Consider the following 25,028-nt stretch of genomic DNA (forward strand, 5'->3'; position numbering starts at 1 on the left):
GTGGTTGAATTTTGAAGACGAGGCGTTGGACATTGCTTTAAAGTGACTGATTTTTTGAACATTAATTACATAAATAACTGATAGTGATTGGAATTTGAATTGAAGTTTATGGGAAAACATCCTTTTGTTCAGTTTCATTACAGGTAGTAAACAAACAGTGAACGACCTAACCTTTTACTTAATAAAATCGTTGCCGTGGTCGTTCTATGTTTATTCGGCTTATATCAGTGTAAGAGACAATGTTGATGGTGTTATGTTGCAATCGAATCGTAAATCAAAGTACTGATAGACGGTGGCATGGATGGGGTGTATTTTATGAATATATTATATATAATTTAGGAACCTGTTTTAACACTGATGGAAAATTGGAAATATATATTACTTTGACTTTTATTACTATGATGGAGATCAGGAAGAGTGTTTCACTTGTCATTAACGAGTTTGTCTTTAAACGGTATTTCATCTGCAATAAGAAACTTTAAAGTTCAATGTTTTGCACATTCACTCCAACGGTAGGAAGTTTGATGGGGAATGGCAACTTTTCAACAAGTAGATCTTCCATTTGTTCGTTCGAAAACTGCGACACATCTCCATGTCTTTGAAGCTGAGTTCTGATCATACTTAGGTCTACAACAAAATCCTTATAGGCACCATCTTCAAGGACGCAGATTTCACAGGTGGAGTCTCCAAAGGAAAGTGCTTCGACTTGTCCAATGACTTGTCTTTAACGAGGCTCTGTTTTCTGTTAGGACAAGAGTAAGATTTTAGCATGGAAATGAACAACTTGCATTATTTAGTTCTTATAAATCATTAATCAAGAAATCAGAGAAATTTATTAAAAGCATTGTTAGCTCACCTGAGCCGAAGGCTCAAGTGAGCTTTTCTGATCACATTGTGTCCGTCGTCCGTCCGTCTGTCCGTCCGTAAACTTTTCACATTTTCGACTTCTTCTCAAGAATCACTGGGCCAATTTTGACCAAACTTGGTACAAAGCATCCTTGGGTGAAGGGGAATTTAAATTGTTATATATAACGGACATATCCCCTTGTCAAGGGGAGATAGCATGATTTTGTGTAGTAAAAGACAAAACATAGGGTGCAGTCATTAATGGTATATTCTTCTGTCAAGAACCACTGGGCCAGAAAAGCTGAAACTTATGTGGAAGCATCTTAAAATATAGTGTAATTCTATATAATTGTTTCAAATCATGTCTTGTTAAATTGGGCGGGGCCACAATGGGGAATCAAAGTTTTACATAGAAATATATAGGAAAAATCTTTAATTTAAGAACCACTTACTTGTAATAACTGAATCAACAAATAAGCTGAAATAAATGGGGAAATTTAAGGATAAAATGTTCTTCTGATAAGAGACTGTAGCTTTTCAAAGTATGTGTATAATGGCTGGGTCAACTGAGTGCACTTTTGGGGCTGGGGGGGGGGATAGCTGGGTCAAGCCAGTGCAGTCCCTGGGGGGATAGCTGGGTCAACTGAGTGCAGCCCCTGGAGGGGATAGCTGGGTCAAGGGAGTGCAGCCCCTGTGGGGGATAGCCTGGTCAATTCAGTACATATAATCCCCCTAAATACGGGGGTGTGTTTACACTGTGTTTACATTACACACTATACGCTGCTGCTACTACGATTTTGTCAGCGACTTTTATACCTGTTGCATCATCTGTAAGGGCCCTGTACAAAAAATACTTTTAACCTACGTTTTTTTTTTATGCTGACTACACAGGTAAATACTTGGCAGCGATTCAAGTTTGTTTAGGGCCGTGTGCAAAAAATATGCTTACCTATGCATTGTGACGTCATCCACTGTATAAATACGGCTTTTCTCCTACTTTCAGCTCATTCTACAGTCAGATCCAGCTCCCTGCCTGTGGGGGGTCATGGATTCTACTAGAGAAAAACAGTTACATGCTCAACGATTATTAGAATGGAAAAAAAGGGAAAGAGAATTAGAACGAATTCTTGATGAAAAAGAGAGCAAGAATTAAAGCTTAGGAAAAAAATGCGAAAAGATTACAGAGAAGAGCTCAATTAGAACAACAACGACAACAACAACTACAACGACAACGACAATTACGGGAAAGAGAATTAGATCAAATTCTTGATGAAAATAAAGAGCGAGAATTAAAGCTTCGGAAAAGAAATGCCAGACTATTACAGAGAAGAGCTCAACTAGAAAAACAACGACAGCAACAGCAAAGGACTAGGGCGCATGAGGGGTCAAAGTTACCTATTCATTCACCACCCAAACCCAAGGCCATATCCCAGTATTATCGAGTCAAAGTGAATGAAAGGGTGCACTCTAGAAAATTTAAAGCTCAAGAGGATTTTTACACTGTGATTTTTAAGGAGTTTCCAGAGGAAGAAAACAGAGGATTCGTTCGGCGATTATTCAGACACATGTTACAAACTTTCAAATCGAAAATGCAGTGTAATCCTAACGATTACCTCCGCCTGAACATACGCCACAAATCTCTGGAATCAGAGATTTGGTACGAGTTTACTCAATGTAAACATTTTAACGAGGACGTCATTTTAGACAAGATTGAAGCCGTGCAACAATCCAGAAAGGGGTTCAAACTGGGCGACGGGGGCATGGAATTCGATATGTTTCGGGTCAAGTATCCCGAGGGAAGTGGTGGAGACAGAACCAAACATTTACAAGTGAATAAGGAGACTTTTAAGAACAATAAAAGAGCCATCGTTCGGATCGTCAATCCCTGGGATAAATTTTGTTTAGCTAGAGCCATCGTCGTCACTCGATTACACAGTCAAAAACCCGAACATCCAGACCCCGAATGGGAAAAACAATGGAAACGCATGAGATTAGGAGATAGGCAATCCTTGGACCAGAAACGAGAAGCCATAGCCCTCATGGAACAGGCCGAGTGTGATATCACTCAAGCTTGTGGATATGCAGAGTGGACGAAATTACAACAGGTATTAGCTCCCCAGTATCGACTGAAAATATTTCAGTTCAAGTCTACTTCGACTAAACTCACCTTAGAGCGCATCTTCAAAGGCTGGGGAGATGGAACTTGTTTGAACATATTGTTAGACGACCATCATTACGATGCCATCATATCCATGCCGGGAGTAACGGGGAACCAATATTACTGTGATCATTGCGACGTGGGGTACAGTCATGTCACAGAACATCGCTCCAAATGCCCTCATCGCTGTACCTATTGTTTAGGACAACACCCTAATTGTCCCGATGAAGGGATCGAGATTAAATGCCAGGAATGCCATGGAATGTTTAAGAACAGGACCTGCTACGAAAATCATTTAAGACCCCATAGTAAGAAGACCACCACTACTGTCTGCAATTTAATGGAACAATGCGAGAAGTGTCAGTCTTGGATACCTAAGAAATTATTCCCTCATCACAAATGCGGAGGACAGAAACAGTGTAAGATCTGTAAGAAAATCGTCGATACCGATCATCAGTGCTACGTACAACAGAAGCCCCAGAAGAAGAAGAAGGGGAAAGGGACCTTAGAGTTTTACATCTATTTCGATTTCGAATGCACTCAGGAAACCGGCATTCACATCCCTAATCTGTGTGTGGCACACCGCGTCTGTCAACATTGCAGTCACTTACCCATAGACCAACCCTGTCCTCATTGTCAACACATGGGACCCCGTCAGCACCTATTTCAAGGACCAGACACCTTAAAGAAGTTCATGGACTGGTTATTACAACCCACTACAGGTACTAAGAATTCCACTTTAGTACACGACGAAGCCATCATCATCGCCCATAACTTCAAAGGCTACGACGGACAATTCATTTTGAATCACCTGGTGCATTCCTCTTGCCTGAAACCTAACGTCATCATGAACGGCAGTAAGATCTTATACATGGAAATATGCGGACTGAAATTCATCGACTCGTATAATTTCTTACCGTTTGCTTTAGCCAAGATGCCCTCCGCTTTCGGATTCGACGAATTGAAGAAAGGTTATTTCCCCCACTTTTTCAATACGGAACAAAACCAGAATTACGTAGGACCTTATCCACCGGCAGCTTTCTACAATCCGGACGAAATGTCTATCAGTGGACGACGGGCTTTTTTTGAATGGTACGAACAACAGAGGGGGAAAGTATTTAATTTCCAGAAAGAGTTTGTAGAGTATTGTGTCTCGGACGTCGACATTTTACGCCGATGCTGTGCAAAGTTTAGAGCCACCCTCAAGAGTTTGGTCAATGTGGACCCTTTCCAGGAATCCATCACTTTTGCCAGTGCTGCTAATTTAGCCTACCGTCGACAATTCATGCCTGAAGACACCATTGCCATCATTCCGAACCTCGGGTATCAACCGGCACGACAATATTCGGCTAAAGCCTGTCGGTGGCTCACCTGGATGACTCAACAGACTGGATGTCACATACAACATGCCAGAAACGGGGGCGAAGTCCAGATCGGAAATTATACCGTCGACGGATACCAGGAAGCGACTCGCACCGTCTACGAATTTTACGGGTGCTATTGGCACGGATGCCCCACCTGCTATCCCAGTTTACAGACCGAAACTCATCCTCATCGGACCCAATTTACTTACCAGCAATTACACGAAGAAACCCTCAGAAGGACTGGCGATTTAGAAAACATGGGGTATACCGTCCGTGGTATCTGGGAGCACGATTTCGATCAGCAAGTGCAAAAAGATGAGAGTTTACAGCAATTTGTAGGAAACCTGGACATTCCGGATCCTTTGAAACCTCGAGAAGCCCTGTACGGAGGTCGGACCAATGCCACCCGATTATATTGTGAGGAAGGGGACATGAGATACGTGGACGTTTGTTCCCTATACCCTTACGTGTTGAAACACCGACCTTTTCCCGTAGGGCATCCCGAGATCATCACAGACGAGTTCCAGGACGTGAGAAGTTATTTCGGTCTCATTCACTGTCGGGTCTTACCTCCCCGAGACCTCTATCACCCCGTATTACCTTATCGGACGGGAGGCAAGTTATTATTTCCCTTATGTCGCACGTGTGCCGAACGACAGGACTCTACGTCTCAAGATCGATGTCCACACACCGACCAGGAACGTAGTCTCACGGGTACTTGGGTGACGACCGAATTACATAAAGCCCTAGACATGGGATATACCTTAGATCGAATCTACGAAGTATGGCATTTTAAAGAAAGCAGTCAAGAGTTATTCAGATCTTACATCGATACCTTCCTCAAGATCAAACAGGAAGCCTCCGGATTTCCCCTCGACTGTAAGACCTCAGAACAAGAACAAGATTACATTCGAGAAGTCTTATACAAAACAGGCATCCGAATGGACATTCTCAGTATCGAGAAGAATCCAGTGAGAAGAACCATTGCTAAACTCTTTTTAAATTGTCTGTGGGGAAAATTTGCTCAACGCTTGTTATTACCCAAAACCAGATACTTGGACGAAGAAGAGGAATTACAGCAACTCTTACAAGATTCGACTCTCGACATCAAGGGCATGCAACTCTTAGACAATAAAGAGAACCCCAATGAAGACAAGATGTTAGTGAATTATCAAGACAAACAGGAATTCGTCGAAGAATGTCCCTTTGGAAACGTGGTCCTGGCTTGTTTTACTACCGCACATGCCCGCTTACACCTCTACGAGACTTTACAACCTTTAGGAGATCGGGTCCTTTATTTCGATACGGACAGTATCATTTACCAACATCGGGAAGGAGCCTTTAATCCTACCTTGGGCAATAGTTTAGGAGAATGGACCGACGAATTAGACGGGGATCACATCATCAAATTCATGTCGGCAGGCCCTAAAAATTATGGTTACCGGACGGCCAAAGGAACCGAGGTTCATAAAGTCAAAGGAATCACTCTCAACTATCGTACCTCCCAGATCGTGTCCCTAGAGACTTTAGAAAAAATGCTGAAAGAAGAAATAGAGGAAGTGACAGTAACTTATCCCAACAAAATCCAGAGGACTCGTGATCATGAGCTCGTGACCAAACCATTAGAGAAAAAGTATAGAATTGTGTATGACAAGAGACAAATTGTAGAGAATTATAACACTTTACCTTATGGTTATTGATATGTTGATATGTTTGACTTTTTGAATTAAAAAAATTGAATTGTTGTTTTATGTGTTGTTATTTTTCTTCTTCCCTATAAAAAGGGGAGCAATACAAATCAAAAGTTCAGTCATGACTGAGAAATTGCTAGATCAACCCATGCGTTATCCCCAGTATGCTCGGCTCTCAAAGAGAGAAGCTACTTTTGAGCAGGGATGGCCAGAACCTCTCTTAGGAAAAATACCAGACCTAGCTCGAGCCGGGCTTTACTACAGGGGAGTGAAAGATAACGCTACCTGTTTTCATTGTGGATTTACTTTTAGTAATTGGGATCCCGAGGACGATCCTTGTGTAGAACATGCTTATTGGAACCCCAATTGTTCTTACATCAATCTGTATAAAGGACGAGGGTGGGTGATGAATGTGTTTATTGCGGGTTTAGATCAGCAGGGATATAAACCTTTACCTGAGATCAAACCTCTACTGAACCCACAACCAGACGTCCAGGCTCGAGGAAAATGTCACATTTGTTTAGACGAGGAATTACAAATCGTTTTTCTACCTTGCGGACACGTATGCTGCTGTGCTTTGTGTGCTCCTTCCTTTCAGTTTTGCCCCATCTGTCGAGGCGAGATTCAACAGTCCAAACGCCTATTTCTGTGTTAACTATAAATAAGACCCTGAACCCAACTTTTCCTTCATTGATCAACATGTATTCCGAGGAGACACCCCTCCCTTCTTTTCAATTGAAACACGAGTTTACCATGGTGGTTGCTGGACCCTCGAAATCGGGCAAAACAGAATTCGTCAAGACATTAGTGAACAATAGAGACTGGATCACCCCCATGCCCGAAAAAATCGTCTGGTGTTATCGGGAATGGCAACCCGCTTACACTTCTTTAAAAGAGAAGGTATCTTTCATCCGAAATATTCCAGAAGACGACGAGAAATTAGTAGCCAATTTGAGTGTGCCCCATTTACTCATTTTTGACGACATGATGGGAGGAAAAGCCATCGAATCTATTGTGGATTGGTTTACCCGTAAAGCGCATCATCGGAATACCAGTGTGATTTACATCACTCAGAATTTATTTGATCGAGCCGCCTCTCATCGCACCATTAGTTTGAATGCTCATTATTTAGTCTTATTCAAAAATCCCAGAGACAAATCTCAGATCAGTGTGTTGAGTCGTCAGCTAGCTTTACCTCATTTGATGTCTGCTTATCAAGAAGCCACCCAGGTACCTCACGGATATCTTCTCGTGGACTTGAGTCCCCAGACCCCAGACCAATACCGATTGAGAAGTCGAATGTTTGAAATGTTGACTGTACACATGCCTCAAGAGTATAAATAAAAGTGTTTCACACTCTTCTGAGTCATTGTTCATTTCAATCTCATCATGGCTCCATCAGCCAAGAGTAAATTAGTGAGAACCTTACGACGTTTACAGCGGGAACGAGATCCCGCGAAGCGAGCCCATTTAATCGAATTAGGGCGTAAAGCCTTATTGAATTGGTTTGCCATGGGAGCTCGCAATTTAATGAAAGGGGTCTTACCTATCAATAAACAGACCCAAAAGTTTATTAATAATCATCGTCAAGATTTAAAGATCATAGCCGATCAATCGGCCAGTGATCAAGACAGAAAAACAGCTATTTTAAAACGCGGAGGTGCTGGATTTCTAGGTGGAGTCATCATTCGTCATTTATTCAAATGGAATAGTCCTAAAAAACGGCGGGTTCGTCGTTTAAAGAGTGTAGTGGTAAGAGTCGATAATAAGAAACAAAGAGTGTTTCCAGATTGGATGGTCCGTGTCGGAGGAGCAGCTCAAAAGAGCAGAAAAAAGAAGAAGAGAAAAGCCCCTCCTAAGAAGAAAAAAGCCCCACCCAAGAAAAAAGCCCCACCCAAGAAAACAGCGAAAAGGCGAAAATCTGCTCCTCAAACTCTAGCTCAACGTAAAGCCATGCCCGAAAGTTTAAAAAACGAAATCAATCAGTATTATAAGGAACAAAGACAAAAGACCATAGGAGAATTGCTCAAGAAACAAGCAGAACTGAGAATGGATCGTGCTATGGGACCCATAGGTAGTCAAAGAGCCAGCGATTTAGAAGTGTTTCCTCGAGTGAATGTGGGCATTCCCTCCTCCTCCTCTACCCCTGGAATTAAAGTTCCCATTCATGTCCCTAAAATCACACGTTTTCAACCCTTGACGGCCTCCACCCCTCAACTACCTAAAGGCCTGAGATATAAATGTCGATATTGTGGGAAAATTTATGTCAGGGAGAAAGCCAGAGATAAACACGAGAGCGACAAACACGGAGGATATGCCCCTCCTTAACACTATAAAAGGGAGTGACATGAGAGACTTCTCTTCATTGTTTTCAAAGATGGCCAAGAAGAAAAAGGGATGTTGTACGCGATTAAGAGCGCATGCCCCTCTTTTAAGAGTGTTATCGGACCCTCACTATTCCTCGTCTTTAAAAACGGGGATTTTAAAACATTGTTCTGGAGATTGTATTCTGAAAATTTGTGAGATCGTCTACAACCTATTAAAAGGGGTGTTACCTCTCAATTCGGCTCAGAAACGAAAACTAGCTCCTAAGAAACACATCTTAAGGAGACTGGTCCGACCCCAATCCATACAGAAACGACGAGCTTTATTAGTACAACAAAAAGGAGGAGGTATTTTACCCCTTTTAATCTCAGCAGCACCTTTACTGTTGGATGCCGGACATTCTGTCTATAAAGCCATTAAAAAGAAGAGGAACAACAAGATACAAAAATGAGTCGTAAAATGGTGTTAGTACCTGAAGTTCTGTTGAATGAACTCAAAGGTAAACTCCCCAAACCTCCGGAATTTCAATCTACTCTGAGTATAGGTCAAGAATTGGACCAGATTACCAGACGTGAAGATTTAACTCCAGAAGAAAAAGTGGCTTTATACGGTCAAGAACTTCATCGGTATAGGAATTATTTACAACAAGCGAGAGAGCCAACGACTACCAAAAAAACCCCTGCACCCTTAGCCCCAGCAGCACCAGCAGCCCCAGCCCCCCGCAGCAGCAGCAGCAGCTCCAGCAGTAGCAGCAGCACACTAGCAGCCTCAGACCCCGAGATCGATCAACAAATCATTCAAAGTGTGAATAAACCCATGCAAAGGAAAGCTGAATTATTATTAAATCATTTAAAGAAAACCAACGTCTTGACTTGGGATAAAGACGGAGAAATCAGTTATCGAGGTCAAAAAGTGCCCGATTCTAACATTGTGGATATAATGGCCGAAAACATGAGAACCAGATCCTTGAAAAATCGTCCGGTGCCTAAAGGATTAGATGAATTTGCTCAAGCTTTAAAAGAGACCCGTACTCCCATGACTTACTTGCAAAATCGAGACCTTATAAAAGCCATGCAGAAACCAGGAAAAATCAGTACTCCTAAAGGGGCTTTGAGTGACGACGACGACGAAGAGGAAGAGAGCGGATTTCAGGATGCTTCCTCTTCTTTTTTGACCCCTATTAGTCGACCTGTAGAGGCAAGATCAAGGGTGTTAAAAAAATTCACACCTAAATATAGTCCCTATCGAGCCCAAAAGCAATTAAAAGCCCAAGAAGAAGAAGCCAATAAGAAGAAATTAGAACAAATCGAGGAAAATTGGCTATCATTGCCTAAGAAATGAAGAAGAAGAAGAAGAAGAAGGGAGTAGAAGACATTTTAACAGAGATTTATTACGATCCTAAGAGAGGGTATGGAGGCATACAGACTTTGTATCGTCAGGTCAAAAGTCTGGGACATAAGATTTCTTTAAACACCATACGAGAATGGTTAAAAGAGCAAGATACCTATACCTTACATAAACCCATTCACCGAAAATTCCGGAGACAACAGACCAGAGTGACGGATATAGACGAACAATGGCAATTAGATTTAGCGGATGTGTCCAGTTTAAAGAAACATAATGACGGTTATACCTTTTTATTGTGTGCCATTGACGTCTTATCTAAATATGCATGGGTGGTGCCTTTAAAACAGAAAACGGGGAAAGAAATGATTCGAGGATTACAAGAGATTTTCCGACAAGACGGTCGACGTCCCGTCCGCATTCAATCGGATCAAGGCAAAGAATTTACCAATCGAGAATTCTTACAGGCGTTTAAATCCATTCATTTCTTTACCACTCGCAATACGGACACCAAAGCCAGTATCGTGGAACGATTTCAGAGAACCCTCAAAGCACGCATGTGGCGATATTTCACTCGGAATAAAACCAGACGGTATTTAGAGATCTTACCGGATTTAGTGTATGCTTACAATCATACCTATCATCGCAGTATCCAAAGAACCCCAGCTCAAGTGAAGCCCTCCAATGTGTTAAAAGTCTGGAAAACTTTATATGGGGAAGAATCATCACCTAAAACCAAAAAACCCCCCAAGTTTAAAACAGGAGATAAAGTGCGCATCAGTAAAGCTAAACGCACTTTTGAAAAAGGATATTTACCGAACTGGACCACGGAAATATTTACCATTGCTCGACGAGTCCCCGGTCGGTATCCTTACGTGTATCGAGTACAAGATTACAACCAGGAGGAATTAGAAGGGACTTTTTACGAGAAAGAATTACAACAGATCATTAAAAAAGACGACGTGTACGAAGTAGAGGAAATCTTGGGGTATAAAAAGCGACGAGTCGGGAAGAAAATCATTCAAGAAGTCAAAGTCCGGTGGAAAGGATATCCCCCTAGTTTCGATTCATGGATTCCCCAAACGGATCTCATCAAATAACACCTCATTGGAAATGTTGTGGAGAGAATATTCCTCGAGAAGAAATTGTGTATTTTGCACAATTATTCATTTGTATTTCCCTCATCATCACCAGTGTGGTCATGTTAGCTTTACACGATTCTAATCGAGAATATTGGATGGTCTGTGTGAGTTCTTCGGTCGGTTACATCATGCCTAGTCCTACCATGATACATCATACCCCTAGGGTCAAGAAGACCAATTCACCCAGTTAATCCCGGAATCTAAAAATAGATACACCCCTCTATATAAAAAGGAGACACCATAAGCCTAAGAAGATCATTTCTGATCTGAGTGAGGGACAGAGCACACATCATGGATTTTTTAAGCTCAGAGTATCGTTGGAAAATAGTAGAACCTGAAGGGACTAGTCACAAAGGAGAATGGATGAAAAACAAAGAGACATGTATTCAAGATTTCTTTGATAAGAATCCAGGACAAACAGGTCTCAATGAAATCTACCTGTATAAGAGATTCAAGTTACCGCACCGCAAAAGAAGCAAACACATGGTCTTATTAGGACCCAGATCACCTAAATATGGAGAATTTAAATGGAAAGTCAATTACGTCTTGGCTCACCGAACACAGGGACCCGAGAAGACTTGGATTCATGGGAAATGGATGAAAAAAGCTGGAGATTGTATGAAAGACTATTTGGAAGAAGTGGTCGTAAAAGGATACGATATCATGGACTGTGCTTGTGAAACAGACTATTTGTACATGAGGAGACCTTTTCCCATACAAAAAGAACTGAACAGAAGTTTTGAATGTTTGTTATTATGATGTTCTTGTTGTTGTTGTTGTTGTTATGAATAAAAAAATAAAAAGAAAAAACCAAAAAAAATTCTAGTGTTGTTAGTTATTTTTTTCACACACATACAACTAAACGCTCTATATACACATAACAGAGCGCTCTATATACACTAGCTTTGTCATGATGACGTCACAATCACGGATTTGAATCGCTGCCAAGTAATACCTGTGTAGTCAGCATAAAAAACGTAGGTCTATCGTATTGATGCACACGCCCCCTAATTTTTTGCACACGGTCCTTACAGGTATAAAAAGGTAGGTCAAAGGTGCACACGGCTCACAGCAGGTATATAAAGCGGAGCTGGGAGTACCCTGCACTCATTATTTAGCCATCATGTCTTTTGTGTGGAGAATTATCTATTGGATTGATGTAGAAAAAACAATATGCTATCACTGCAATGAGAAGACGAAAGAGATACATAAATACGTCGGCTACAACGATGCGGGAGAAGTTGTTGATTGGTACTGGGGATGTAGTAAATGTAGAGAACCTATGCCACACTGGATGGTAGATGACCCCCCTTCCATGGAGACTTGTGGTTGTAGCTGGTGCCTGAAATATTTCATCTGGAAGAAAGGAATTGAGAACATACCGCCTCCCCGATGGGTGAAAATGACCAGGAACAGACCTTTGAAAGAATGTATGATGTGCTACCAGGAAAAGACTCGAGGAAAATGGAAATGCGGACAATGCCGGCAATATCCGTGTTGTGAAAAGTGTGTGAAGAAACTCTTTGAGACTTCCTACAAGAAATGCCCCTTATGCCGATATGAAGGACAAGAAAATCATTTTTTTTTTGTATTTTTTACTTGAATAAAAATTTGTGTTTAAAAATTCTTTGTTGTTTTGTTGTTTGTTTTAAAAATAAAATATAATTTAAAAAATAAAAATTTAAAAAATAAAATAAAAATAGATGAAAGGTTTTATCAAGAGGTATATAACAAACCCTCTCTCATTCTGAAAAAGGACACTGAACAAGTCAGACGTGTTTTTTGTTTCAAAGATGCAGTATCGTTGGTATTGTGAGAGTCCCATTAGTCAGTGTATGTACATGCAAGGAGGGTGGATGAAAACTAAAATAGGAGCCATCATGGATTTCTTTGAAAATCATCCAGGCTATTACCTGGAGAATGTGTGGTTGGAAAAAAGAATGAAAATTCCCTATCCTCTAACAGGATCTAGAGTGAGGGTGAAAATCAACCAACATTATCAGCAATTCAAATGGGTTACTTGTACTCAAAGGAATCGACTGACACCCATCAACACCATTCAGAATGAAAGTTCATGGTACTCGGACATTGGAGATTGTCTGAAATATTATTTCAAGATGGAGAAAAAAGGACTGATGTTTCCACCTCATTATTGTCCTACAGAGTACTTGTATTGTCGCATCCCCTTTTCCCAGATTAAAGACTCGGTGGAAAAGAAAGGACATTTGTTGACTCGAGTGATTGAGGACCGATCATCATCAGAAGAAGAAGAAGAAATAGATGTGTAAATTTTTTGAATAAATGTTTTGAATTTTTTTTAAAAAAGTGTTGTTATAAATACAAAGGTCTTAAGGTCTAGAGTCTCAGTCTTAGATTGAACATGGCCGAGAGCAGTGGGTTTTACATGACTTTACCCAGTGATGGGTCTATGGCCTCTTTTTCTAGCAATACGACTGCTCAATTTAAAACCTTATTACCACAATCCCTAGATTTAACCGACGGAGAATGGGAAGTGGCTTTAACAGAAATGATGTATCCCAATTCATTGAAAAACATTACAGAAAAGGAGGCTTATTTTGACATCCTGGTTCCTCAGTCTTATGCTCGCCATATCAAAAACCCCAATGTTTATGGCAGATTTAAAATGAAAACCTTAGACCCAATGCCATTACGTCAATGTCCTGTACTGCTCGATTGGGCCCATACTAAACGGCCTGCACTCGTTGAACTAGATAGCAAGATGGAAATTAGACGAATTCACTTCAGACCCGGGCCTTACACTCACCCCAAGGCCTTAACAGAGGAAATAAGTCTAGGACTAGAGAGATCATTGAAAAAAATATGGAAAACCCTTGGTGATGGAAATGAAGAAAAATCTATGAAATTAGTATATTACGAGACCTATGATCGAGTGATGTATCAAATCAATGAAAAAATGCTTACTCCCTTATGCATTCGTTTCCCCACATCCCTAGCTTATAAGCTAGGCATGGACGGTCAGAAGGTCATTCTTCAGAACGATACAGAAAACATGACCAAATGGATCAACATTAGTTACTTGGGAAACAGTACTGTGGATTTATATGAAAATCTGAAATCCATGTATGTCTATTGTGACTTGATTCAACCCCAGACGGTAGGCTCCAATGCCTTGAAACTCTTAAGAGTGGTGCCTTGTACATTTCATTTGGAGGATTCAAAACAAGCCAAATGGGAACCCATTCGAGCGGAATATTTGAAACTAAGTAAAAAACATTTCGATACCATTGAGATTCACATCATGACTCCTTTAGGGACTCCCATGCCCTTTGTAAGTGGTAAATCAGTGGTGAAACTTCATTTCAGAAAAGTATACTGAGATGAATGTACCGTTATTGTGTTCCATCTTATTGGGCGTGGTGGCTTGTCTGGTCTGCTGTCTGTATTGTATTCAGCCGTAAAGGGTATAAAAGGAAGTCCCCCGAGGATATAAAGGTCAGTTGAACAAGCGACATGAACCATGCAGTATCATCCCGGATTACTGAGACAAAGAGGACACAGTTGGACTTATCATAAAGGTTTATTACGTCAAAAAGGCGGAGCAGTAGGTTCTATCATCTCTGGATTGGTGGGAGCCCTTCCCTTGGATAATCTATCGGGAACTCCTCTTACAGGATTACTCAAATTGGGTAGGCTTTTAACTCACATGAAACCTCAAAAAGGAGGAAATTTTTTAAACTTCCTCTCGGCAGCAGTCCCTAACATACCCCTACCGGGCATAGGCTCAGGTTTGACTCTCAAAGAAGCGACCAAGTTAGCCATGGGGCCACAAAAAGGTCGAGGATTTGTCAAAGATTTACTCAAACATGGGAAACAACAAGCCATCATGGCCGGAGTGAAGATAGGCAGGGATGTGGTGGGAAAAAGAAAAAACATCAGAAATGCTCTTTTAACCCACGGACTCAATGCGGCCAAAAATACAGGTCTATTTGCTTTCAATCGAGGAGTCTCTTTACCCTTTAGAAAGAAGAAGAAGAAAAAAGGACAAACAGGTCAAGGAAGAAGAAGAAGAAAAAGAAGAAAGCAGACAGGGAGAGGAAGAATCCTGTTAGCCCGAGGGGGTCCTAAGAGAAAAAGGAAAAAACAAGGAGGAATTCCTAAAAGAAAACGTCATTTAGATGTGTTTGACTGAGAGAGAGAGAGAGTATAAATAGGACAGTCCAGGGAACAGAAGGTTCATTTGTGAAAACTGAATCCTAGTAGACACATCATGTTACAGCCCGATTCCTGTGCGTGTGGGATGAACAATTTACAATTGTTTCAAGTCCCTCCGACTAATATTGCTTTAGAAGACTCGAAATGGGAAGAATATTACCCCATTTCCAGTACTTTAGATTCCGACACCGCTCCCATCGAATTTGAAATCAAAGGACAAGGAGATCACTATCTGGATTTATCTCAAACTTATGTTCAAATGGTATGTAAATTTACCAAAGACGATGGAAGTAATCTGACTGGGGCAAACAGCACTTCCAGTCCCGTGAATAATATCTTACATTCCATGTTTACGGAAATCGATGTCAGTCTGAATGGAAAAATAGTGACTCCAGGGACGGATACCTATCCTTACAAAGCTTATCTGGAGAAATTATTGTCTTACCGACCCAGAACTTTAAAGACACAGACGAGGGCCTGTAGTCTGTGGGAAAAAGATACGGCAGGACACATGGACGAAGTGGGGTTAGAGGCTCTTGGTGTAGCTCAAAATAAAACCTTTGATGTAACTCAGGGTCAAGATGGTGGTGCCGACACGGTGACCATTAACCAACCCATCCTCACAGCGTTACCGGCCAATTCTAAAAACGAAGGATTCCGAAAAAGACACCAAGCTATTGCTGACAGTAAGAAAATCAGTTTGCTGGATACTTTACATTTGGATTTGTTTCAACAAGATCGATTTCTACCTAATGGAGTGGACGTCCGTTTGCGATTTAATCGAGCTAGACCCTCTTTCTACATGATGATCAAAGGAGGAAGTACAGGAAAAGTGAAAATATTGAGTATGATCTTGTGGGTGAGAAAAGTCAAACCCACAGCAGTCATGATGAATACCATTAATCAGAGTTTGAATACCCACAGAGCCAAATATCCCTTGAGAAGAGTGGAAGTGAAAACCTTTACCATCCCCATAGGGACCCAGTCTAAGATTACGGATCATCTGTTTCAAGGTCAGATGCCTAAACGTCTCATTTTAGGCTTTGTGGAGAATGCGGCCTTTAACGGAGATAAAACTAAAAATCCCTTTCATTTCCAAAACTTTGGGATCAAGAAATTAGATGTCAGTATCAACGGAGAGACCATGAGTACTCGTTGTTTTGAGCCTAATTTCAACGACGATTTATATCTGAGATCATATCTCAGTCTGTATCAAGCTCTGGGGAAATTAGGAGAAGATTGGGCTCCGGACATCACCCTAGAAGAGTATAAAAGCGGCTACACTCTATGGGGCTGGGATTTCACTAAAGATCAAGAAGCGCAATCGGATAAATTCCACATCATAGAAACAGGAAATCTGAGAGTAGAAGTGCAGTTTACCAACAATACGGTTAACACCATCAATTGTGTGGTGTATGCAGAATTCGATAACTTATTAGAAATTAACAAACAGAGAGAAGTGAGCATTGATTACTAAAAAAAAAATGGATACGGGACAATTGAGAGAAGTCTTATCCAGAGAATTCAAGAGTTCTTTTGGAGGCGTGTATCCTGTAGATTTATTACCGGATCAATTAAGACCTGGAGAAAAAGCTGTCGTGGTCAATACGGATCCTCAAGATCGACCTGGAGAACATTGGGTGTGTCTATATGTGAGCAATCCCGTGGTGGAATATTTCGATTCTTATGGATTTCCTCCCTTACAAAAAGAAATTCAAGATTTTATCCAGCGTCATGCTCAACAATGGATTTATAATCCGTATCGCTATCAAGACTGGAATACCGATGTGTGTGGACAATATTGCGTGTATTATTTACATCAAAGAGACAAGAAAAGAAAGAAAACCGACGAGTGGCTATTCCCCTTTGACCAGAGTACGGCTTTACAAAGGGACAGATACGTAGCGAATTGGTTTAAAAACACTTATCATAAATTACCTACGGGTCATGGACAAAAGTGTCAATGTTTTTATCAAAATGTATTGTAAATGAGTTGTTTGTTGTTTGTTGTTTGTTGTTACAAAATAAAGAATGAAAAAAAAATCAAAATCTGTGTTCTTTGTTTTGTGTTAGTGTTTTCAGAAAAAAAATCCAGTTTGAACTGGTTTTAGGCTAGACTGAGCTTTTGACTGTGAAGCGTGACGTCATAATCTTGAATCGGTGCCAAGTATTTACCTATGTAGTCAGCATAAAAAAAAAACGTAGGTAAAACGCATGTTTTGCACACGGCCCTTATCTTTCAAGGTGAGGGGGTATAAAAACAAGGTGTTAAAGACGATCCTCCTCAGTTGGGGGCATGTGGTTGAGTAAACGACAGTTTGGCAAGCGAATTCCTAGAATATTAGAAGACATGGAGATGGATAAAGATAAATTTGCCTTATTAGAAAAGAGAATGACGGAACCTATGGAGGGGGATCACGAAGCTCCTCAAACAAAAAGAAGAATAGAGTTGAAAACCTTGGATCCGGAACCTAAGAATGAATATATACCCCTGCATGAGCCTATCAATGATCCTAAATGTCCAGACAGATTTTACAGGACAGCCATTAATTGGACTTTCACCATTAAAGAGCCTAAAGAAGAAGAAGATATAGACATGTTTCTGAGCAACCAAGATGATTTCTTCTTCGGTTTCCAGTATTTGATTATACAAAAGGAAAGACATCCCTGGACAGGAGAACTGCATCAAATCAGGGGATTCATTCAAATGAAGGAACCAGAAGGAGGACTGACTATGTGCAGACTTCATATCGCTGCCAGATTTGCTATGTCTCACAGTACCCCAGAATTGGAAAGTATGTTTTACAAACAAGGAGGTGACTATGAAGAATATGGGGTTCTGAAACCGGAGGAGAGAAATAAAGAATTGGAGCCCAGAGATTGGATAGAATGGGAAATAGGAGCTTGGAAGAAACCTGAAGCTATTGCAGCCAGAGAAGCTAGGAAGAAAAAGTTCTTAAAGAATGTGAGCTGGTCAAGATGTGAATAAAAAAAAAAAAAAAAAGATTTGAACTGTTATTTATTGTTAGATCTCAATAAAAGAAAAAAAAAATTGTGGGTTTTTTGTCATTTTTTTTAAAAAAAAATAGGTTATCTCCCTTTAACCATAGATTTTTTTTCAAAACACCAAAACAAAAAGTGTTGAGGGGTTTTTAAAGATTGGGGAAAAAATAGATACAATAAAAAAAAAAGGTATAAATAGTAAACATGGTATAAAACACACCTCAGTTGTGGACTGGCTTCATTATGGGTAACACCTCCAGTAAAGAAATGAGTCAGAACACTAGATTAAAGGAAACTGAATGGTTACTTATACAGGAGGGAGGAAAAGATATCATACCACCTCCCTTGATGGTAGAACATCCTGCAGAATTTATACCACCTCCCTTGATGGAAGAACATCCTGTAGAATATAAACCTCAGGAGGAAAAAGAAAACATAAGACCAAACAACAAACTCTTGGAGGATATTAAGGCTCATTATCAAAACAAACAGAAAGAAAATACAGGCAATGGATATATTGCTTACTTAAAACAAGACAGAGGTAGAATAGCCAATAATTGGATATTTAATTTAACTGGGTGCCGACAGGAAGATGTAGATCAAATCATTGGAAGTGATTATCAATACTTGATCTTACAAAAAGAAAGGCATCCAGAAACTGGAAAACTTCATCATGTGAGAGGATTCATTCAAATGAAAAACAAGGTTCAAGGGAGATACATGTACAGAAAGATTCATAAATTAACCTGTTTTGAGATGTCTTACAGCACCCCAGAATTGGAAAGAACTTTTTATAGACAAGGTGACTATGAAGAATATGGAGTTCTAAAACCTGATGTGAGAAACAAAGAATTAGTTCCAAGAGATTGTAGATTTACCTGAATAATAATATAAAAAAAAATCTTGTTTTATTGTGCTGTTGTTGTTTTTCTATAAAAACAAGGGTGTTTTAAAAAATAGATTCATTTTACATCATGAGTCTCCAGGAGATACAAGGTGATTTACTCAACTGTGAGGTAGAAGCTATTGTTCATCAATGTAATTGTTTAACTGTAAAAGCTCATGGATTGAGTCAAAGTCTGGCAGAGAAATTCCCACAAGCTAATCTCTATGCCACTCGCAGACCTCTAGGGACTAGAAATTTAGCCGTAGAAGAAGATAGAGGAATTCCAGGCACTATTAAGGTGTTTACCTCACAAACCCCTGTGGTCATTTGTTTACTAGCTCAATGGGATTATGGAAAACCAAGTCACCGACCTAAAAGAATTTCCACTTATCAGGATACCCCACAAAACAGAGAGCAATGGTTTCAAGCCTGTTTACAAGAAATGGGGGAAAGTTTACCTTACCAGACTTATGCTTTTCCTTACAAGATTGGATGTGGACTAGCCCAAGGAAATTGGATTCATTATAGACATTATATTGAACAATTTGTACACACTTATGAAAAACATGTGTACATTCTTCATCATCATTAATTGTGTGTTTTTCTTGTGATGTAAAAAATAAAAAAAAAGTACCTTTTTATCTGTCATACTCTGTTTTAAACAGGAGATGAAGGTCCACCGCAATCCCCCATGTACTCATAAGCAGATCTCTGGTGGGAGGCAGAAACACTCAAGTAGTTTTTTTTTCCCCTGTGATATAATGTCAAATATTTTAATGGAAAATTCAGAAATTTATTAGCACTTAAAGATAAAAAACTTGCTATCTTTATAGTATTGATTTCCATTATCATATTTATTTATTTTTATCCATTTTAAAAATATAAACATTTAAAATAATTATCTTAATAATAATAATGAAATAAATGAAAATGATATCTCATTGAAACTTTTAAGATTCAAGTTTTTGTTTTTGTTTTTATGTTAGTTATTTCACTGTATATTTCCCCAAAGGAAGACCAACAGCCAGGCTTCACTTCACTTAGAGAATGGATTGGTTAGGAACAAAACATATCTTCCAGGTTTGAGGACTGTATAGAAAAAATAAAACCCATTTTTGTTATTAAATTACATGAGACAATGCCTCTTATAAATGTAATACAAAAATAATATCTCTTATATATATATGGATTCCTATACTCTAATCATATTAAATGTCATTTGTAAAAAATGTATTATTTAAAAAGACAGATTTATTTTAGGATCCACTTTTAAATGATGCCATGAATAGCAGGCCATACTTTCAGCACATGACAAAAACATTTTCTCAAATTACACAGAAATGGATTATTTAGCATAGCTGACATTAAACATATAGATGAGGGATAACATAATCACAATTATAAACAATGTGAAACAACTTTAAACGACCTACACGGTAGATTACAAGCCTTTTTCACTGGGGTAAAATCTTGCGGAGATTCGACAATGGCGGCCTAATTTACATAAAAAATTACGGCGTACTTGGAGACATAAATTTTTTTTTAAAAAGTGACCTGGTGTTATAACTTGAGAGAAACACAATGTTTCTTGTTTTTACCCACTGTATAAGGTAATCTTTTCTTTTTTTTTTTTTTGAACACACACACACACACAACCGTTTCGTTTCTTTGACTGTATTTTTAAAAAGATCATCTTTTTTTCTAAGATACAATCGTTTCTTTGACTGTATTTTGAAAATAAGAAATGATCTTTTTTTTCTAAGACACATAACGTTTCTTTTATTGACTGTTTAAGTAGGCATCTTTTCGAAACAATTGGGTAGCCCTTAAAAGGGCTGGTTTGTTACAAAACACTTTTTGGTTATTTTCAGTTTTTTTTTTAATTTTTTTTTTGGTTTTTTTTCATGATTTTTCAGGTGGGGCTCAGGTGGGCTCCCTCAGGTACTCAACTACTCAACACCCGCTCAACCAAGACCCCTATATCCTCGTCGGAACTGTCATCTTGGAATTCTGGTCTTCTGCCCAAGGGACGAATTATGGCCTCAGAATTACGACACAATGGGCAAGGTAGGTTCCTGTCTATCAAGCGTGCAGTGCACAAAAGACAAGCAGGTCGCTGTAAACAGCGACCGCACACATAGTTGTTCTGTTCATCGTCACTTAAACAAAGAGTGCACACAATACGTTGAGTGGTGACGGAAATTCCCCAGGGGGGAACCCGCCCCTGGTTCCTGGCTTGGTTCTGGGGGCCTGCAGGCTGTGGTGGTGGGGGCGGTGATGAAGTGGCCGGCCTCCCGTACGTGCGGACCCTCGGGCGTCGATTATTAACTTGAATCCTGGACATGTTCAGGCGCAAAATTTCCCGATCGTTGTCTAGTCTCCGGACGACGATGTAATTCTCCACAACAATTCCCGGTATCAGGAAAAGTTCTTCATGGAAGATGCGTTGATGAGACATCTCGATGAATACTGGAATTCAGCTACAGGCAGAATGGGGCCCAGCGCTCGGAGGGGCTGTATTTATACACAATAGCAGACGATACTGGAATCGCGTGCGAAACATGGAAAAAACCAATCATGTGATCAAATGTGATTGGCTAAAAGAAAATCATACCACTTGGTAAACACGCCCACCACAGTGAGAAAGCAAAATTGAAGGGGAAAAGGCCGAACCCGAGTGTATCTATGACGTCATACAATAACATAACAGTGATGTAGTATTACATGATTTTTATTTTATTTCTTAAAAACTAACAAAGCTTCTAACTGTCCAATTCTCCTCCGAAATTGTAGTCGATCCGCTACTAATTGCAACCAGGGACTTCTCCGGTCTTCGGGGGGTAATTCGTAGATTTGATTGAGGCTGGTATTAAAAGTCACGGATTTCCTAGCCTGTGTGAAATTTCCAGGTATTTCATTCCGTATTGAATACATACTTTCTCCATCGCATCTATGTCCTGCCACAGTAAAATCACTTTGGCCGCTTGGGGATGGGTCAGGAAACTGTAAGGCTTTCCGAAATAACGGGTCAGGTTCAGTCCGTACCATTTCTGGGGCAGAATTGTTTTCATATGTCGACATAGAAAATGTATGGTAGCTAGTCTCCCCATGGTCGTCGCATGATGTGATAAGGTTAGGCATTGTAACCATAAATCCTGAAGGGATTCCATGATAGTGGTCGCTTCCTGAAATACTTGTTCTGCCTCCGGGGGTAGAGCTTCTGGGTGGTTCTGTGCCCATCGTACTAAACAATCATACCCATCTAAAATCAGAGAGTGAGTGTGTATCAGGTTTGACATGATAGTCGATTGTGAAGAAAGGACCAGATTTTTCTTCTCATTTATACCCCCAGTATAAAACGTAGGTCTATCGTATATTTTTTTTTTTGCACACGGCCCCCCTCACAGGTGATGCAACAGGTATAAAAAGGTAGGTCAAAGGTGCACACGGTCCCCATGACTTGAATCGCTGCCAAGTATTTACCTGTGTAGTCAGCATAAAAAACGTAGGTCTATCGTATTTTTTGCACACGGACCCTAAACAAACTTGACTCGCTGCCAAGTATTTACCTGTGTAGTCAGCATAAAAAACGTAGGTAAAACGTATTGATGCACACGCCCCACAGCAGGTATATAAAGCGGAGCTGGGATTTGACGATCAGTCTTGCTTGACATTTCGAACTTGACAGACGTGAAAATATTATGGCAGAAGCAATGATGAATACTCCAGACAACCCCAACTATGTGACACCTGAAGGTTATGTAGGAGCCCCCATGCCAGAGTCACAGGATGCAGTGGGATTAGATTTGGGCATGTATAATCTTCCAGAATATGCGAATAAAGAAGATATGGGCCTATTAAATACAACTCTAGATGGGATTGTTAACATGCTGTCCGCTCTTGACAACAAGATGAATGATATGAACAACAAGGTGAGTGATCTTAACAACAAGCTGAATTATATTGGTGAGAAAGTGCGACATCATGACAACACGCTGAAATATATTGCTGAGAAGGTGGGTGATCATGAAAACAAGCTGACTGATCTGAAAACTTACAACGCCAGTGAATTTTGTTTGATTCGTGCCAAATTATCCAAATTAGAAGTAAAAGTTAGTAACATGCAAGACAAAATGAGAGGAGGAGGAGCAAGCACTTACCAGAAAAAAGAAGGACAAGGGGAATCGGGAGAAAAAAAGAAAACTAGACAGACGGATCCATGCTACAGGTGCAAAGAGTTAGGGCATTGGGCCCCAGATTGCCCCAAGAAAGATTTGTGCTACAAGTGCGGGAAATTTGGCCATTGGGCTAATCAGTGTACAGAGGATGAGGAGGATCAACAATTCGTCAAAGAAGTACAAAAACTGGAGAAAAAGCCTCAGGAACCCAAGATCTCAGGGACCCACCAGACCAAACCTCCAGTGAAAGAAGGAGACAAAAAAGAGAAAAAGGAACACAACAGAGAGAATCCAGGACCCAGCACTACTCACAAGAGGAAACTATCCCTGATGACCGATAAGGCCCAGAAGAAGAAAAAGTAAATTGTTGTATTTTTTTACTTGAATAAAATCTGTGTTCTTGTTTCTATTGTGTGTTATTGTTTTTTTCAGTTTTCGGAAAATCACTGTGAATGAGTGACGTCATAATCAAATTCTTGAGTATTTGCCAAAATCGTAGTAGCAGCGTTATGAATGGTAGTAGCAGCAGCGTATAGTGTATAATGTAAACACAGTGTAAACACACCCCCGTATTTAGGGGGATTATATGTACTGAATTGAACCGGCTATCCCCCACAGGGGCTGCACTCTATTGACCCACCTATCCCCCAGGGGCTGCACTCAGTTGAACCGGCTATCCTCCCAGGGGCTGCACTCAGTTGACCCAGCTATCCCCCACCAGCCCCAAAAGTGCACTCAGTTGACCCAGCCATCTAGGCGTCATCAAAGTTTTACATAGAAATATATAGGAAAAATCTTTGATAATCTTCCTCTCAAGAACCACTGGACCAGAAAAGCTGAAACTTATGTGGAAGCATCCTGGGGTAGTGTAGATTCTAAATTGTTCAAATCATGACCCTGGAGGGTTGGGCGGGGCCACAATGGGGAATCAAAGTTTTACATAGAAATATACATGTATAGGAAAAATCTTTGAAAATCTTCTACTTAATAGCAACTGGGCCAGAAAAACTGAAACTTATATGGAAGCATCCTGGGGTAATGTAGATTTCAAATTGTCTAAATTATGATTAGTATGGTAGGGTGGGGTCACAATATGTATTACAAGGGGTAAATCTAGTTAAGGACAGAATTGTCAAAGCTTCTCAGGTGAGCGATGTGGCCCATGGGCCTCTTGTTTTCATTAGCAATGGAAAAATTGCTGAATTCATTAAAAGTAGTGATGAAAATCAGACCTGAAAGGTATGATATAAAGCCATTTTAATACTAGTTTGTAAAGTGCAAAAAAGTTGTGCTCACTATGAGCTTAATTTTTCAACACAAATTGATCTGTTTGTAGTTTTAAAAAATGAGAATGTTTTGATTAGTTTACAGTAAGTACCTTGATAGTTGTGTTTCTGGTGGTGTTTAGGGTTTTTCTTTTTTTGCCATTCGGAAACTATATATGCAATGTGACACTTCAATGTAATCTCCGATGGTGATTGTTTGGATATATTCCCTCCAAAGGGTCAGCTCTACTTGGGTATCATTGTCCTGAAGAGTGAGGGTCCTTATTTTGGTGTCTACATTACTGACCGGCACTGTTTTAATGGCCTCGTCCTGTGTCAAGAAATATACTTGCTCAATTTATCATACCATATTAAAGTAGTCAGAATAAAGTTCTTTGGTAAAATGGTTTGGAAATGAAAGGAAGTCAATGCATTTCTGATGAATGATATATATATATATATATATTTAATAATTTATCTTTGGTTGGAAGGCATCATTTGATGGGATAAAAAATTAATGTTAAATTGTATAATCTGATTAGCTTAACTTTATCTAAGAGTTTCCAATTCTTTATTCTGCCATTGATACTTTCTACTACCCAGCGCACTTTTGTGATCAACCGGGAAAGATT

General features: G+C 40.0%; 1 pseudogene; it reads right to left on the reverse strand.

Annotated features, from left to right (window-relative positions):
- Positions 1-388: 388 nt before the first annotated feature.
- Positions 389-24,727, reverse strand: LOC134279617 (uncharacterized; annotated as a pseudogene).
- Between the last annotated feature and the right edge of the window lie 301 nt (positions 24,728-25,028).

This window comes from Saccostrea cucullata, unplaced genomic scaffold (assembly GCF_032062105.1).
Source record: "Saccostrea cucullata isolate Sc308-1 unplaced genomic scaffold, CSIRO_AGI_Scuc_v1 ctg9778, whole genome shotgun sequence".
NCBI classification, from domain to species: domain Eukaryota; kingdom Metazoa; phylum Mollusca; class Bivalvia; order Ostreida; family Ostreidae; genus Saccostrea; species Saccostrea cuccullata.